This window comes from Balaenoptera physalus (assembly GCF_965194825.1).
Source record: "Balaenoptera physalus genome assembly, chromosome: 13".
Taxonomy (NCBI): domain Eukaryota; kingdom Metazoa; phylum Chordata; class Mammalia; order Artiodactyla; family Balaenopteridae; genus Balaenoptera; species Balaenoptera physalus.
Genome location: NC_138892.1, coordinates 8,356,109 through 8,373,701, shown reverse-complemented (window position 1 = coordinate 8,373,701; position 17,593 = coordinate 8,356,109). Strand labels below are relative to the sequence as shown.

General features: G+C 42.9%; 1 protein-coding gene across 2 annotated transcripts in view; it reads right to left on the bottom strand.

The window, feature by feature from the left end:
• MRTFA (myocardin related transcription factor A) overlaps positions 1-15,823 on the bottom strand; it is a 201,982-nt gene extending 186,159 nt beyond the window's left edge. The window contains exon 1 of one of the 2 annotated variants that reach the window (XM_082420586.1): positions 15,688-15,823. The gene's annotated coding sequence lies outside the window, so the exon portion shown is untranslated. The remainder of the gene's footprint in view (positions 1-15,687) is intronic. The other variant, XM_082420582.1, reaches the window with a different exon arrangement.
• Positions 15,824-17,593: the final 1,770 nt, after the last annotated feature.

Sequence of the window (17,593 nt, the reverse complement as noted above, 5' to 3'; positions counted from 1 at the left end):
CTTGCAAGGGAGCTGCAACATTCATTGAACAGAATCTGAAGACCTATTACAGGCCAGGCCCTCTTGCAGTGTATGCACAAGTGGGGGTATAGATCGGCTGTTAGAAACTGGCTGACCTCAACCAAATTTGGCATGCACACATCTTTTGTCTAATCCAGAGTGCTGACCCGTACAGTATTTTTAAAAATCAACTCTGAGGTATAATTTACTCACAATAAAATGCACACATTTGAAGTGTACATTTTCAAGGGGTTCAGTGAGTTCTGACGAATGTACACTATTGTGTAGTCACCACGCCAAATCAAGAAAAAAACATTCCCATCATCCCTCATGTCCTTTTTCAGTCAATCTCCACACACCCCCACCCCAGCCAACCACAGACCTAATTTCTATTACTATAAATTAGTTTTGCCTATTCTAAAACTTCAGTATAAATGAAACCATACAGTAAGTTCTCTCCTGTGTCTTACTTTCACTCAACATGTTTTTGAGATTCATTCACATTGTTGCATGTATCGATAATTCACTGTTTATCCATGGTTTATCTATTCACCTGCTGATGATGGCATCTGGGTTGTTTCCAGTTTTTTGGCTATTATGAATAAAGCTACCATGAACATTGATGTGGTCTTTTTGTGCATATGTTTTCGTTTCTCTTAGATAATAAACACCAAAGAGGAGGATGGAGAGACTTTAGGAGAGACTGACCAATTGTTTAGGTCAAACTTTAGGAGAGACTGACCAATTGTTTTCCAAAGTGGCTGTACCATTTCACACTGCCACCAGCAACATACATTAATTCTAGTTGTTTCAAATCCTCACCGATACTTGGAATTGTCTTTTTTTTTTTTTTTTTTAATTTTTAGCTATTCTTGTGGGTATGAAGTGGTATCTCATTGTGGTTTTAATTTGTACTTCCCTGGTAACTAATGATGTTGAGCACCTTTTCATATGCTTTTAGGCATTCAAATATATTTTCTTCTGTGAAGGGTCTATGCAAACTTCTGCTCATTTTTAACTGGGCCATTTGTCATATTACTGAATTTTAAAGTGTTTCACATACTCTGGATTTGTCATATATATGTGTGTGTATGTGTATGTGTATGTGTATATATATATATATATATATATATATATATATATATATATAGCTATATAGATAGTATGTGTGTGTTTGTAAATGTTTCCTCCTAGCCTGTGGCTTACCTTTTCACTTCTTACAGTGTATTTTGTAGAAAAGAAAATTTTACTTTTGATACGGTCTGATTTATCATTTTTTTTCTTCTATGGTTGGTTCAGGCTTTCTGTGTCCTAAAAAAATCTCTGCCTACCTCAAGGCCTCCAAGATTTTCTCTTATAATTTTGCCTATAAATTTTATGGCTTTAGTTTGTATGTTTAGGTCTACGAGCCACTTCAAATTAATTTTTCTGTATAGTGTGAGACAGGGATTAAGACTCATTACTTTACACACAAATATCCATCAATTGTTCCAGCAACATTTCTTGAAAAGACTATCCTTTCCCCTCCTGAATTATGTTTTAGCCTTTGCTAAAAAATCAATTGATCATATGTGTCCCCTTCAGGACTCTATTGTGGTTGACGCTCAATATGTTTTTTCTACAGCAACATCACAGTGTCTTTATTACTCAAGCTTTATAATAAGTCTTGAAATCAGTTAATTTAATTCCTCTAAGTTTGTTCTTCCACTTCTAAGTTGTTTGGCTATTGTAAATTCTTTGCAATTCCACATACCTTTTAGATTCAGCATATCAATTTCCACAAAAAAAGCCTGCGGGAATTTAGATTGCCAACACACTGAATCTTTAGATTATTTGAGGCAAAGTGGACTGTTTAACAACACTGGGTCTTTCAAACCGCGAACACTGTACACATCTCTACTTATTTAGGTCTTCTTTAATTTTTCTCAGCAATGTTTTGTGATTTTCAACGTAAAAGTTTTTTATATATTTCAGTAAATTTATTCCTAAGTATAGAAATCTTCTAAATTCAAATTGGTTGTCAACATTTTAAAATAGAGAAAATTCACAATTAAAAAAAATCCAGATTTCTGGCTTCCCTTGGAAAAAATCAGAAGATCAGCAATTCTGGGCCAATACTCCCACATGTCAGCAATACATCAAAATTGAGTAGTGGCTGTCCTCTCTAGACAGGGCACGTTCTCTCCAACTGCTACAGTTCCTACCACTCCTTATTAAACATCCCTGACCTACCCAATTCCATTCATGTAAGTTATCTGCTTGGAGCCTACATACAGTGAAAGGCTTAGGGAAAGAGGAACAGTGATATGATTAAATTTGCATTTGAAACTCTGGCTTCGCTGTGGAGAAAGAGTCAGGGGGAAGGCTGGAAGCAGGAAAATTAGCTAAGAATTTATTGAAGTGGCCCTGGAAAGAGCATGGCTTGGACTAGCTGGAGTGGCTTTAGTAGAAGAAATGAGAAGTTGACAAATGAGATAATATTTATGGAGTGATTATTAATAGAAACTGATGATGGAATGGATGTGAGGACAGAAGGAAATGTCAAAGATGACCCTTCCGATTTCTGGCTTATGTAACTAGGTGGACAGAAGTGCCATTTACAGAAATGGGGGACACTGGAGCAGGAACAACTCTGACAAGAGGAAATGAAGGTTAAAAGTTCAGTCTGAAATGTAAATTTGAGGTGTCTGTGAGACATCCAAGTAGAGGTGGCAAAGTGATTTGTGTTCAAAAAAAGATAGAGATACACATTTGGGAACCACTGGCATATAACTGGTGGTTAAAGCTATGGGATTAGATGGGATCTCCTACAGAGAGAGACAATAAGACGGTTTGAGCCAGAGTCCTGAGAAAATCCCACATTCAGGTCAGGATGAAAGACAGCTAGCAAAAGAGACTGAGAAAGAATGGCAGGAGAGGTAGAAGGAAGGGATAAGGTATCAGATGAAAAACTAGGAGAATCATGTCATACCAAGAATATAAAATGGTTCAAGAAAGAAACTGATCAACTATGTTAAATACCACTTGGGAGGAAAAACAGGAATGAAAATATCCATTCCTTCATTCAGTAATTCATTCAAAAAATATTTATTAAGCACCTACCACGTGCCAAGCATTGATGGTGCTGAGGACACAACAATAAACAAAACAAAGTACCTGCCCTTGCAGAGACTATCATCTAGTGGGAGGAGACAGACAGCAAATAAATACATGTCAAGGGGTGATTAATCCTGTGGAGAAAGTGAAGCAGGATAAGGGAAATAGGGAATGCCTGGGATTGGGGAGTAAAGTGGCTTTTTTATATATGATGGTCTAATAACGTAACATCTGAGCAAAGATCTGAAAAAAGTGAGGAAGTAAACCATGTGAAGATCCAGGGATAGAGTATTTCAGGCAGAGGGAACAGCAAACACAAAAACCGGGTACAACCCAGTAACAGCAAGGAATCCAGTGAGGTTGCGGTACAGTAAGCAAGGAGGAGAGTGGACAACCATGGAATTGACTCTGGAGAGCAAATCATAAGCTCTATGGTCTACGTGGAGAGCAGATCATAAGAAATCAAGGGCAGAAGAAGGGAGTCCAGTTCAAAGGAAGCTACTGCAATAATCCAGGCAAGAGAATAATAATAGTGTGACAGTCAGTTGTGTCTCCTTGGTTAGGCTAAGGTCCCCAGTTATTCAAACACTAATGTAAGTGTTGCTGTGAAGGTATTTTGTAGATGTGATTAACATTCATAATCAGTCGACTTTAAGGGGATTATTCTAGATGATCCAGGTGGGCCTGAATCAATCAGTTAAAAGGCCTTAAGAGCAGAACTGAGGTTTCTCAGAAGAAATTTCACCTGTGGATACCAACTTCAGCTCCTACTGAGAGGTCCAATCTATCCTTCTTGACAGCCTAGCCTATGAATGTCCCAGTCGCCTAGCCAGCCCCTACAACCTGATAATAAACCCCTTAATCTCCTGCTGGTTCTGTTTCTCTGGTTGAACCCTGACTGATACAGATTTTGGTATCTTGAAGTGGGGTGCTGCTGTAACAAATTCTTAAAAATATGGAAATGGCTTTAAAATTGGATAATGCGTAGAAGCTGGAGGAATTTTGAGAAGCATAATTTAAAGAGCCTAGATTGCCTTAAAACAGATTGTTGGTAGAAACATGGACACTGAAAGCACTCCTGGTAAGAGCTCAGAAGGAAGTGAGAAGCACAATAGATAAAGCCTATATTGTTTTAGAGAATACATATGTCATCATAAACAGAAGGCTGGTAAAATATGAACATTAAAGGTGCTCCTGGTGAGGGCACAGAAGGAAATGAGGAACATTATTGGGAACTGGAGGAAAAACGATCCTATTTAGATAGAGGCAAAAAAAAAAACTTACCTGAATTTTGTCCTACAGTTGTGTGAAAAGCAGAACTTGGATATTTAGCTTGGATAAGTGATGAACTTGGATATTTAGCTAAGGAGATTTTCAAGCAACAAGTTGAAGGTGCAGCCTGGTTTCTTCTTGCTGCTTACAGTAAAATGCAACCAGAAAGGTAAATTGATGGGCAAAATGTTAAACAAAAGAAACCAGGATATAATGATTTGGGAAATTCTCAGCTTATCTAGATCACAGAAAATGCTAAAATTAGGAGATATACTATTAAGAAAGCACTGTTGTGGAGAGAAAGCCAAGAGTGTGCCTGGACAACCTTTGACTTGTGCTGAAAGATTACACATGTAACTCAGGGACCCCCTCAACCAACCATCTAAGCAGAAGCTAGGAAGAGACATGAGATTGGAGGACCTTCTTGTCTAATGACAAGAATCCCTGAGACATACACAGGAGACCCAAAAGGCTTCTGAGAATGTTTTATCAGCAGAAACACTGCCAGCTTGGCCTGAAAGGGACAGAAAGAGAACAAAGGAAGACTGTCAGACTACCAAAATTCTACAGGCAATTTAACTACTAATAAAACTACTCAGCTGAAAACATGTGCTACCCTTCAAGAAAAAGTAGGAATAACTCCAAGAACTGAGCCTTGGGCCTAGAAGCCAGAGCCACAGGCACAGAGGGCAGAGTCTCTAGCCCCAGAGGATTACTCCCAGGCTTTGCAACCTATGAAATTTTCCCTGCTGAATTCTGAAATTGCTTGGGACCGGTCACACACTTACTCCTTGCATTTTCTCCTTTTTGGAATGGGAATGTCTATGACAGTCATATTTTGCCTGTCCCACCGCTGTATTTTTGGGAACACGTAACTTGTTTTCTCGTTTCCCAGGTCCACAGATAGAAAGAAATCTTGTCCCAAGATGGATCATACCCAGAAGTCTCCCCTATACCTGATGTAATGATTTATATGATGAGATTCTGGACTTTTGAGCTGATGATATTTAGATGAGATCTTTGACTTGAGTTGATGCTGCAACTGGTTGAGACTCGGGAATGCTGGAATGCGATGAATGTATTTTGCATGTGGGACAGATGTGAATCTTTGGGGTCCAAAGGACAGAGTGTGGTAGACTGAAAAATGGCACCCTAAAAGATATCCACATCCTCCATATCCTAATCCTTGGAACCTGTGAATATTACCTTATATGTCCAAAAAGGGGGGGAGGTTATCTTTGTAGATGTGATTAAGCTAAGGATCCTGAGATGGGACAACTATCCTGGATTATCTGGGTCAGCCTTAAACGCAATCACATGTCTTTATAAAAGAGGCAGAGAGAGATGTGACAAACACAGAGAAGATGCGCAGAGAGAAATTTGAAGATGCTGGCCTTGAAAACTGAAGAGACACTGCCTCAAGACAAGGAATGCCAGCAGTCACCAGAAGCTAGAAGAGGCAAGGAACAGACTCTCCCCTAAGGCCTCTGGAAGGGCTGCAGCTCTGCTGCTGACACCTTGATTTCAGCCCAGTGAAACTGGTTTCAGACATCTGACCTTCAGGACTATAAGAGAATAAATACTCAGTGTTTTAAGCCACCAAGTTTCTGGTAATGTGTTACAGCAGCCACAGGACACTAATACAGATGGCTTAGACAAGGGCGATTATGGTGGAGGTGATGAGAAGTGATCAGATTATGCATATGGAAGAAGCTAACAGGATTTGCCCACGGAGTGGATATGAAGTGGGAAAGAAAGAGAAGATGACTCCAAGGTTCTTACCTGAGTAACCAGAATCGTTACCACTTTACTAAGCTAGAGACAACCCAAGGGCTCAGCAACATGTAAGTCAGTAGTGGCCTCACTGAAAACCGTACTGGTAGAATTTGGAGCTGCACACCAGATTAGAGAGGGTTAGAAAGTCCAGAGTATGTATAATTTACTTTGAATATTGCTCTGCTCTTTCTGGTTATTCATCTGTACATTGCCCTCCCCTTTACCCAGCTCCCATCTTTAACAGACAAAATTTCAAGCAACAAGTCCCAAATGGGCCAAAGGAAATAAGTTCAGGACATTGTCCTTTAAGGCAAGGGAGGACAGGTTAAGAAGAGGAGGTGAGTCACTTTCATTCATTCAAGTATTTATTGAGCATCTATTATATGCCATGCCAAGCACTATGCTGCATGCTGGGAATACAGCCGGGAATAGACAGACTTGAGCCTTAGCCTCGTGAAGCTTATGAGAAGAAAATCATAAAATAATTACATAATTATTTAGCTGCAATTGTGGCTAGTGCTACAAAAGAAAAATTCTGGGTGCTATGAAAGTTAACATGAATTAAACGTCCATTATGTGCTGAATGCTTTACATGTAACTTTATTTACCCCCCACATCTATCCTATGAGGAAGCAGAGATTCAGAAAGATTAATTCCCTCACCCAAGATCACAGAGCCAATGAGCAGTAGAGCCACGATTGAAAACAGGTGCATCCAACTCTAAAACTCATCACTACTATCTCCAAAGAGCAGGGAAAATCTACTCTTCTTTTTAAAAATAAAACAAAAAGAGTGGCCAGAAGAAGTAGAAACAATCATGCAGGTAAAGTCTTGAGAATTCCTGCTCTAGAAAGAGCTTTCTAAGCTCACTTGATGAAGGTGAATTTTGGAGCGTATTCAAAAATCCCTTAACACTCTCCAAATAGAACAAAAGGTTACACTATAATTAACTCAGTTTTATTTAGGCACCCAAAAGGTTATTAAACATGTTGAAAGTAAAATGTCATGAATAGCTTATCCAAATTGTACAAGTCATGTCCAGTTTTCACACATACTGTTTCTGCTAGGTTCACCTTCAGAATCAGCTTACAGGTAAAGCCAAAAGGGGGGGGGGGGGTGTCAATTATGCTGCAGTGACTGATTTAGGAGAATGATTAAATAAATAATTGACACGAGGTACCCAAAGATTCATGACAGATATCACACAAATTAACCATACCATCCTATGAACTTCTACTAAGTAAAGGAAATATTTAAATTTATTTAATTTCAAATCACTAGCCTATGATCTCATTATATTCTTGGTTGCCTATTATTCCCATTCCAGGACCACACACTCCCCACACCCCAACCCCAGGGGAAAAAAAAAAAAATCTGAACAGAAAGGAAATATCAGCAAGATAATGTGAATGATCACTGACTCTATAAAATAGAATTTAAGGGACTTCCCTGGAGGCACAGTGGTTAAGACTCCGCGCTCGCAATGCAGAGGGCCCGGGTTCGATACCTGGTCAGAGAACTAGATCCCACATGCATGCCGCAACTAGGAGTTCACATGCTGCAACTAAGACCCAGTGCAACCAAATAAATAAATACTTAAAAAAAAAAAAAAAGAATTTAAAATACCATGAAATCTTTGCCTTCACTGTCATGACCTCAGGGCATTAACCTGGAATGTTAGAATTAAAGAATGTACAGCTCCTGAATGGAAGCTTTAGTTCAAGTGATTGTTCATAGAAAGTGATTATAACATGTATCAAGAATAAGAAAGAAAATGACCCTAACTTTTCATTTCGAAATTGTTTCCCCATCTCTACCTTTTAAAAAAAAAGCCAAGACATATATGTGGCAAATTTTAAAAGACTTTAAAGATATACATCATATAACAAAATATAAAATCAACAATAAAGCCAGTTTCAACCACGATAACACAACTCTTAATACCAAAATGCAACATGGCGTGTCCTAAAGTATGAGGAAAGGACAAATTTCCAAGTTCCTGTAAATTTTGTGGTAGTGAAAATATGTACAAATTAACCACCATTAAGAGACTCTGGCATAACTTACACCATTTACAGTTACAAAGATACTGAAACACTGACAAAAAATTTTAATTTGGATATTTTGGTATGCCCTTATTTAGTAAGTATTTTAACGTGCAACTTAAAATGTGAAGTCACTATTACAGCTTTCCATTTCAGGAATGGCAGCAAGATACATATAAGAAATTTTTTTTAAACTTTTTTTAAAAAATAAATTTATTTATGTATTTTTGGCTGCATTGGGTCTTCGTTGTTGTGCGGGCTTTCTCTAGTTGCGCCCAGCAGGCGCTACTCTTTTGTTGCGGTGCGCAGGCTTCTCATTGCAGTGGCTTCTCTTGTTGCAGAGCACGGGCTCTAGGCGCAGGAGCTTCAGTAGTTGTGGCGCGTGGGCTCAGTAGCTGTGGCTCGCGGGCTCTAGAGCGCAGGCTCAGTAGTTGTGGCACATGGGCTTCAATGATCCGCGGCATGTGGGATCCTCCCGGACCAGGGCTTAAACCCGCGTTCCTTGCACTGGCAGGCGGACCCTCAACCACTGTGTCACCAGGGAAGTCCCCATATAAGGAATATTACAAAGAATATCTTGAGAGCTATAACACCTTGATCACTACCATAAAAAATTCCCACTGTATTGACATTTTCACTAGCTATGCAAAAGAAAGTGAACAGGAACAAACATTTACTGGAGGTAAAGTTAGGCACTTCAAACATATTATGGTAGGGAGTCACCATCTTTTAATTCACAGAGAGACCTGGTTCAAATCCTGACTGTGATCTTCCTAAATTAGTTCATCTCTCCAAGCTTCTCTAACCTCATCTGCAAAATGGTGCTATAATTACTTATTTCACAGAGCTGGTGTGAGCATTAGAGGTAACACAATGACTAACGAAGCACATGTCACTGTTACTCCCCTTTACATTTCTCCATACTCCTAATAACAACCTCACGTTGTAAGAATTTTTAACTCCACTTTACAGATGAGGAAATCGAGTCACATAAGGTTAAGTAGTGAGTCTAAGGCTACACAGCTGATAATTGTCAGTACCTAGCTCTGCTCACACTCTTACAACTTGACATGTTACCTCACTAATTATTTTACTCTCTCATACTAGGAAGTTTAGAATTTTTTTTTTCAAATTATACCCATGATACTTTAAATTTTGATACCAAAACAAAGACTTTTCAGCAAACCAAACTGACCCATAATTCCCACAATTTCAGAGGTCAAAAACCTGAAAACAGCCCACCTATCTTCAAATTCAGTAACAGAGGATACACTCCGGATTTCCAAATGAACTACCCAAATTACCCGTTACTGGTACTCATTTATACAGGAAATGATTTCTAAATGCACAACAGCAAGAGTGAGTGAAGAAGCAAATGAACCAGACATACCACAAAAGTAAAAATATGGTATCCGAAGAAAAGAAAAAGAAATTTTCGGTTCTTCCCTGGTGGTGCACTGGTTAAGAATCCGCCTGCCAATGCAGGGGACACAGGTTCGAGCCCTGGCCCGGGAAGATCCCACATGCCGCGGAGCAACTAAGCCTGTGCGCCACAACTACTGAGCCTGAGCTCTAGAGCCCACGAGCCACAACTACTGAGCCCTCGTGCCACAACTACTGAAGCCCATGTGCCTAGAGCCTGTGCTCTGCAACAAGAGAAGCCACCGCAATGAGAAGCCCATGCAACGCAACGAAGAGTAGCCCCCACTCACTGCAACTACAGAAAGCCCGCGCACACCAACAAAGACCCAACACGGCCAAAAATAAATAAATTAAAATAAAAATTTTTTTAAAACTTAAAAAAAAAAAAAAGGAAATTTTCACAACACTCAGTCTTCCTAGGATTCTGCAGACCTTTTATTACTGCTATGTGAGTTGGTCTTAAACAAAGGGTGAGGAAGTAGTCCAGGCTCAGCCATTAGATTATTGTGGAACCTCAAACCATTTAATTTCTCAGGGCCTCCGTTCAACTAAACAATGAGAATTGGACTTGAGTCACTAGTCACTAACTCGCAGAACTGAAGGCAACTTAAGCAATTAGCTCCACCCAAGACACCCTGGCAGTTCACCCAATTTCTTCTGCAACACCTGCAGTGACATGGAGTTCAATTATCTTCCCTCTCCATAGAAGTGATATAGTTAATGTTTTTAAGAATTCTGCAGATTCTTTTGTGACTCAGTCACAAAAGTTCTCATTCTAGGTATTTTTGCTATGGCGCCTAGTTCCACCTCTAAGCTCTTCTGAAGCATATGCAACTTTAAGGACTGCTTCTGGCTAAACCCATTCTGCAGATAGAGGGCCCAGGAATTTACAGGGACAATAAGAGGGTATGAGATACCCTTAACAGGAAACTGTGCACCTTCTGAGGTCTTGTTTTAACTGTGGAGTTCAACTAATAAAACCACTGCTTCACTCTAATTGGAGAAATAAAATGTATCTGGATGTAGATATCTGAACTGGAAAAACTGATGCTGAAGCAGCAATGATTGACATTTAAACGCCTCCTTCTCAATACTCACATCATTTTACATTCATTCATCTCTCCCTCCAACCTCACTCACCCATGTCAGTTCTACGCTACTGCCAAAAAATAATGATGATGATGATGATGATGATGATGATGATGCATGTAAAGCTGTTCCAAGAACCTGGCATATTTTTAACTTTTTTAATCCTCATAGCAGCAATATAAAGCAGGCACCATTATTATCCCCATTTTACAGTTAGTGAGTCACTGAGAAGATAAAGTAGCAAAAGTATCACAGCCACACACCCAAGGTCACAGAGCTAGCAAGTGGTGGAGCCAGGATTCAAACCCAGACAGTCTGGCTCTAGTATTCATTCTCTTAACTACTCACACTCTGTAACTGCTTGTCTATCACCCTGATAAGTTACTGTTCTCTTCAACATCAGAAAAATGACTCCACCTTCACCTTACACATAAAGATCAAACATTTGTCCTTAGTGCCAATGCTGGCCTAGACTACTTAAAACATTTCATGTGGCCCTAATTCAGTGTCCATTTCCACAAATTACCCTACCATGTGGAAGGCACACAGTAAGCACACAATAAATATCTGTGAATATCTGTTAAAAGAATTAAATCTTTCCCAATTCCCTCATCATCCCAAAAGTAATCTTTCCCCCCTCTGAGTCCTTCCCTCCCCTCCCCCAGCACATTGTGCTTTCTTTCAACACTTAGCTTTTTCTACGCTTCCCGCTGTGGTAGCCAGCCTCCAGGTTGGCCCCCAATGCTGCTCACCTCCTAGTAGTCACATCCTTGTGTAGTCCTTTCCTGCAGTGTGTGACCTACAGAATGCTGGAGAAAGGATGGTATGTAATTTCTGAAGCTAAGTCATAGAAGACAACGTAGCTTGGTCTCTTGGATTACTTGCTCAGAGGGAAGCCAGCAGCCATGCCATGAGGGCAAGCAAGCTCTGTGGAGGGGCCCACATGGAGAGAAACTGAGACTTCCCCCAACAGCGGGCACCAACTTGCCAGCCATATGATTAGCCTCCTTGGAAGAGGATCTGCCAGTCTCAGTCAAGCCTTTGGACGACGGCGATCCCAGCTGACATACTACTGCAATCTCTAAAGAGACCCTGAGCCTAAAACCACTCAGCCAAACTGCTCCTGAACTCTTGAATCACAGAACCTGTGAGAGGTAATAAATGTTTATTGCCATGTTAAACACTATCTTTTGGGGTAATTATTATATGGCAATAGACAGCAGTAGATAGCTAATAGCAGATACCTACTCTCTAAAACTGTAAGCTCCTTCAGAGTAGAGACTGTTTCCTTGATTCTCAAAACTCCATTAAGCCTTAGAAATAAACAGTGCCTATATTTGTTGAATTGTGTCAGCAGACTATTCCCTTTGTCCGCTGTTCCTTTTCTTCCAAAATGTATCCATTTATAAACTATTCCCTTTGCCTCAAGCACTTCATCTGTACTCTATCAATGTCCTCCCTTTTCTCTTTCAAAGACTTTCTGAAACAATCTTCTGAGCATCTGCTACGTCCCAGAACTGCTCTTGAAGCTGGGAATGGAAGAATCAAACATCCTTGCCCTTATGGAGCTTACAGTCCAGTATATGCCCTTGCTGTGGTGGTCTCTCTAAATATAATACAACCATCTTCGTTAATATGACTTCAAAATTCTAGTTTCCCCCGTGTAAAAATTAAGTATTCAAAAACTTTTACCCCTTTCATCATCTATTTATTATTATTTATTTATTTATTTTTGGCTGCGTTGGGTCTTCGTTGCTGCACGCAGGCTTTCTCTAGTTGCGGCGAGCCGGGGCTACTCTTTGTTGCGGGGCGCGGGCTTCTCACTGCAGTAGCTTCTCTTGTTGCAGAGCACGGGCTCAGTAGTTGTGGCACGTGGGCTCAGTAGTTGTGGCTCAAGGGCTCTAGAGCACAGGCTCAGTAGTTGTGGCGCAGGGGCTTAGTTGCTCTGCAGCATGTGGGATCTTCCAGGACCAGGGCTCGAACCCGTGTCATTGGCCATATGTCTGCATATGCTTTTCTTTTACATTTAAATAAATATTTAAGCTGCAGCCTCAAGAAAAGTCCACACCTGTTTAACTACTTTGTAAAGTGCCGCACATAGGATCTGTATATCTCAATGTCCTCCATTTTCACTGAATGTTTTCATGGGACACAGTTTTTAGAAAATATCATATTTATAAGGGTAAAATAAATATCATTTGATAAAAACAGCCTTTATTTATTATATAAGCCCTAGCAACTCTCAATCAAATATGAGGACTTCCCTGATGGCGCAGTGGTTAAGAATCCGCCTTTCAACGCAGAGGACACGGGTTCAAGCCCTGGTCTGGGAAGATCCCACATGCCGCGGACCAACTAAAGCCCATGAGCCACAACTACTGAGGCTGCACTCTAGAGCCCGCGAGCCACAACTACTGAGCCCACGTGCCACACAACTACTGAAGCCCGCGCTCCTAGAGCCCACGCATGGCAACAAAGAGTGGCCCCCACTCGCCACAACTAGAAAAAGCCCGCGTGCAGCAACGAAGACCCAACGCAGCCAAAACTCAATCAATTAATCAAATATGAAACATTTATTTCACAGAAAGCAATCTGTAACACAAGCAGTAAAATGATATACGTGGGTGGAACTTTCTCACCTCATTGTATATTTAGTATTTCTACAAAACAGAGTGTTAAAAGAAAAAGAGCTTACTACACTTTAAAGTCAGGGATTCAAGTCCTGGCTCTGTCACTAATGTGTAACCTTAGACAAATTATTTAACTACCCTGAGCCTCAGTTTCCATATCCTAAACTGGAGGTAAAATCTACCTCTTAGGGTTATTGTGAGGATTAAGCAATGCATTAAAAGCTTAGCTTGATACCTGTAACATAGTGGGCATCAAAGAATGTCAGTTTCTTTCCCCTTCTCTAGGGCTTGTACTCATGGTCCGAAGAGCTGTCAGGAAATCTTTTCAAGCTCAATTACTTCTGTTTAGAATGCTCTTCCTCTCCTTTATCTAATGAGTTAAGATTCAGCTCAAAGGCCATCTTCTCCTTGAAGTCCAAAGGAAAAGTTCCTTTGACTCTCCCATACAGTTCTGGGTTTGTACTTGGAGTTTATGTCAGTGTGTTACAATTATCTGTCACTTTCTTACTCTCCCACTAGACCGTGAGCTCCTCATGAGCAGGGAACATATACCGCACCCATTTTCATAATCTCAGCTTTTAGAAAAACACCTGGCACATTACAGGCATGAAACAAAAATTTAATGAATTAATGAATGAATGAAGTCATTACTTAAGCAGTACCCATAATCACTACTGGGTAACTGAACTTTATGCTTTTGCCCTTTATGGGCCAAGATGCTGTTCTGTACTTCTTTTGAATCCCTTCCTCATAGCTCTCGACAGAGCACTCAGGACATGGAAAGACTGCAATAAATACTTTTGGATTATGGGATACATATTAGTCTTCCATCTCACATGATTTCACTCTAAATAAAAAATTTATCCTAATGGATGTGACTTTTTGAAGCCTTTTTTAAACAGAGGCTCTTCTTAACAGTTATCGGCAAAGAACTGAAGCAAATGTTAGAACTACATTACAGCCAGTTTTTCTTTGCACGTGTTTCTGAAAAAGCAGTAATGGTTTGCTTCTTTCTAAATCATTTCATTAAGAAACTAAGTATCATAAAGCCCTTTGATTCGTTGTGAAAAATGCCAACAACACTAGGCAAAACTTAGTTTAGTAACTTTCAGCCAAAGGTTCCCCACCCTGCAGTCATAGGGCTGTGGGCCAGCTGGCTGTACCACCTCAACCCTGGGAGGTGGCTGCTTTTCAACAGTAAAACTGCATAAGTAAAATGTGGAGTTTTGGGGGGGGGGGTCTTCTAAAATAAGACATAAATTTAACTTCTTATTGAAAATAAAGATTCTATTACAGGCTTTGGCTTCAGCTGGAAAAGACCTTGAAAAGAACTCAAAAACTGTCAACTTGGCATTTCAGACATCTTATGGATTTTAAAGTGTGTAAAAATACATGAAGCTGGGCGTAATTTCATTACTACAGTTAAGTGACGTGTTTCACATTCCTGTCTACACACATTTCATGCCAAGTATAGGCTGGTAAGCAGTTAACTGGCCACCAAACTGCCCTTTAGTTATGCTGCATAACAGGGAGAAAACAGAAATCCTGACAAAGCCAAGTTGGGCTGGTGCTTACACACACACGCTGGTCTATCATGGTTTTCAACATCATAAAAACAAACATTTCTTGGGCCTTTACAAGGGGCCAAGCGCTGTGTCAAACAATTTATGTGAAGTATTTCATTTAATACTCACAACGACCCCCGATGACAGATACTATTATTATCCCCAATTTTCAGATGAGGAAACTGAGGCCCCAAATTACACAGCTAGCAATTGGCAGGTTTGAGAGTCTGACTCAGAAACTCCAACCCTACCAACTACAGCGGATCAATGCTCTTGCATTCCCCCCAGGGTAGGGGCTGTAATCAAAGCGCCCTGACAGACACTTTGTTAGAGAGAAAAGTTTCAAATCTGCCAGATTCCTTACACCTGGCAGCATTCAGGTTGCTACACAGGCATCAACAAGTCCAGGTGAGACTCCCTTGCCTGGGAATCCTGGCATTGCACATAGATTCTGAAGGTTTGCACAAGATTCCGGAGAAAGCACCCGACACCCAGTCCCTGCAGTCACGAAACGCCGGGGACGCGGCGGGGGCGGGAACCTCCGTGCCTCCCCACCTGCGAGGCCCGCCCGGCGGCGCACAGGTGCACCGCCGCGCCCCGCGCCGCCCGCCCCGGCTCTGCGACCCCGGCCCGGAGGAGCGGGGCGGCGGTGGGGAGGGGGCCGGGCCGCGATGCCGGCCCCGCCAGACCCCCCGGAGGGCGCGCGAGCGGCGGGGTCGCCAGGAGAAAGGATGCTCCGGGCGGGGCGGGGCCGCGGTGGGGGAGGGGTCCCCTGCCCGGACTCTCACTCACCGCCTCGCTCTCCTCCCGGCCCGGGCTCTGCGGCGGTCCCCGCTCCGGCTCTCACCGCGCACGTCTCCTCCCAAGGCTCAACGTCCAGCTGGGACGTGCGGAGCTGCGGAGAAGTCGGCGCGAGCGGAGGGCGTGCAGCGAGCAGAGCTGAGAGGGTGGGAAGGATGGGACAGTCGCTCTCGCGGCCGCCGCTGACACCACAGACACGGCAGCGGCCGGCTCCTCTCAGCCACGGAAGCTGCGGGCCCTCCCACCACACCCGCCTCCCGCCCCCCACAACGCCCGCTGGAGAAGTGACAGCAGCGCTGGCCAATCAGAGGCCTCGTGAAGGCCGGGAACCGCGGACTAAGGGGAGGGCGGGGGGACAAGAGGGCTATGAGGCGGGCGAGGACGGCGGCGGGACTTCCTGTGACTGACGGTCCAGCGCAGCCAATGGGCAGCAGGGAGATGACCTCATTGCCGAGGGAAGTGTGGAACTGGCGGAGTGGCAGCGAGGAGGTGGGAGGAGGTCGGAGACGAGCCGGAGGCGGGGCGCTGGGGCCTTAAAGAGGCCGCAGCCCATTGGTCACCCAGTCACGGGAAGGGCGGCGGATCCTGCCAGAGCTCGCTAAGTTGCCAAGGGGTCAATGCCGCGAGTGCTTAGTGCATTAATCCTCCCGACCCCATCACAATCCTTCTAGGGGTCTGAAGGATCCCCGCCTGGGGCTCATAAATCGCTTACTTACTTTCACGCTTCCCAAAAGGAGACACAGTAAATTCCACCCTGGCCCGGAGTCCTGAATTCCAGTTACAGCCCCCGCCCCGCAGGAGCCCGCCGTCTCGTTTCCCTGAGTCAGTTTCCCCTACGGTAAAAGGGAGGATACCGGCACCTACCTGCCCCTCCTTTACCAGCCCAGGATGTTAAGATCATTAACAGCAAAAGTGCTTTGGGCTTCAAGAAGGAAAGGCTGAATGAACCCAAAAGCTTGTATCAGGAGACTTCAGGAAAAGCCTCTGTAAAAGGGAGGACTGCACTACACGACTCCCGACGACTCTTGCAATTCTAAAATTCTAAAATGCTGATTGATGTCCTACTTTTTCCGCACGTAGCGAAGGGGTGTGGGGCAGTTGGGGGGTGGGGGGGGGGGGTGTGCATGCGCGGGACTCCTGCGTTAGGCGTAGAGGCCACACAGGGACTTGGTCCATGACTTCAACAAGAAGAAATAGTGCAGGCTAAGAGGGAGAGAGAAACACGAAAAGCAAGGTCCGTGGCGGTAAGTGCCTTGGTGGAGGCAGGCCATTTGCTTCCCCTCCCCCAGCAATGGGAGGGAGCCAAGAAAAGGCGAAATAACTCCAACTTGGCGGGGTGGAAAAGGGGGGAAGTGTTTTCCCGAAAGCTTCCCGGGGATGGTGTCACCAGACAGGGTAAGGAGGGAGGAGTAACAGTAGCTACAGGAAGAAGGGGACTAGAGCATTCTTCCAGGTTTAGGATGGAGAAGTGTGAAGGCACAAAAACTGAAAAGCGGCAGCTCATTTTACATTCCAGAGTAAATTCTTAATATGCTCCCCTATTCTCCCCCAAAAGCCTGGCATTGGTGTAACTCTCAGAGAAAGGGCAGGAGAGGGTGCCTCTCCCCCTCCAACAGCTGCAAAAGCGAAGCGGCCTTGGGTATTCCCAATTACTCATCTATCCATCAGCTTCAAGTTCAGTGTCACAGCTGGTCATAGAATCTTGTAGCTCCGCAGGCAGGATCCGTGTGGCCCATTAGTGACATACCTTCCCCCAAGGCAAGAATTCTTCTGCAAAAGTCCTGATATACTATGTATTCAACAAATATTTCTCGAGGGAGTAAGACAAAAGAGATAGTCAGTACCCTCTGGGTGCTCTTACCAAACTGGGCGAAGAAGTTAAGGCACATGCTGAGGT